The following is a 1189-nucleotide window of genomic DNA, read 5'->3' as shown; positions in this document are numbered from 1 at the left end:
AGCTCTCTGAGTGGTGGTGGTGATCCTGGGGACTGGACAACAGCATCATCGCTCTTGTCTTCAGGAAGAGGTTGTGAGAGGACCAGCCGCACCTCCCTGGAAAGGTGATGGACCAAACAGACCTGGAACCTGTGCCCAAACAGGCAATGGACAGGAAGGTGACTGGCCATAGTCAGCATCAGCTTATGAAGGGAAAACAAAGCTTAACCAGCTGGCTGGACAGCTGTGCCCATGGGCTGTGATCAGCGGCACAACATCCAGCTGGAGGCCAGTCACTAGTGCTGGTCCTTGCACTAACTTCCCAATCATGTCCTCACATGTTGCACAAGACACTGCTCAGCATCTCCCTGACATCACCAGGATGTCATCAACACAGTGGAGTGGGTGACACACTGGGGACAGGCTGTCACTGCCCCGTGAAGGCTGTGCAGGTGTTCCTGAGGTGGCAGCCAGCACTGGCTGAAGGCCACACGGGCTTGGCACGGGGGTGGCACCACAGTGGGAGCCACAGTCCTCCCTGCTACAGGCTCCCAGGTCCAAGCTGGTCAGGTACAGGTGGAATATTGTTGTCCCAGTGACAGAAAAACAGCCCCACTGGCCTTGCCCCAGCAGCCCTGAGTAAGAAAATTATGCCAGGTAGAAAGAATCTCATATACGGACTGAAAGATACTTGAATGAAAACCTTGTCCCCACCATTGGTCATGTTACAGTTGCACTGAAAGAACTTTAACATGACAGGACTGTTCAGCTATGGATATTCAATTACTTTTCTGTCCTCTACAGAGGAAAATTAACTTTCTTTACTGCAGAGGCAGATACCAAAACTCTTTTCATTCTCACTAATGGTTCTTTTAACAGGAAAACTGACACTTTGGAATCATCACTCCTTAGCAAACTATCCAACGAGTTTTTCCAATTTCATTGTTTATTTGCAATACAAAAGTCAAACTTCCACAAATAGTTCTTCAGAACAAAAGAACTAAATGATTTATACATAAACAATTACATACAGCATTTATAATGCGCAGTACAAAATGTACATAGTTTGGATGAGACACAAATTACATAACACGCCAAGATTTAAACAGGTGTTAATTAGTGCTGATGGCTACATTTCACAGAGACAGTTGTAGGTACTGCCTTAAAGCGCAGAAAAGACACAGTTCTGAAAAGCTGGACTTGTCTCATC

The sequence above is a fragment of the Nesoenas mayeri genome (assembly GCF_963082525.1).
Source record: "Nesoenas mayeri genome assembly, chromosome: 2".
Taxonomy (NCBI): Eukaryota; Metazoa; Chordata; class Aves; order Columbiformes; family Columbidae; genus Nesoenas; species Nesoenas mayeri.
Note: the sequence above shows the minus strand (reverse complement) of the source record.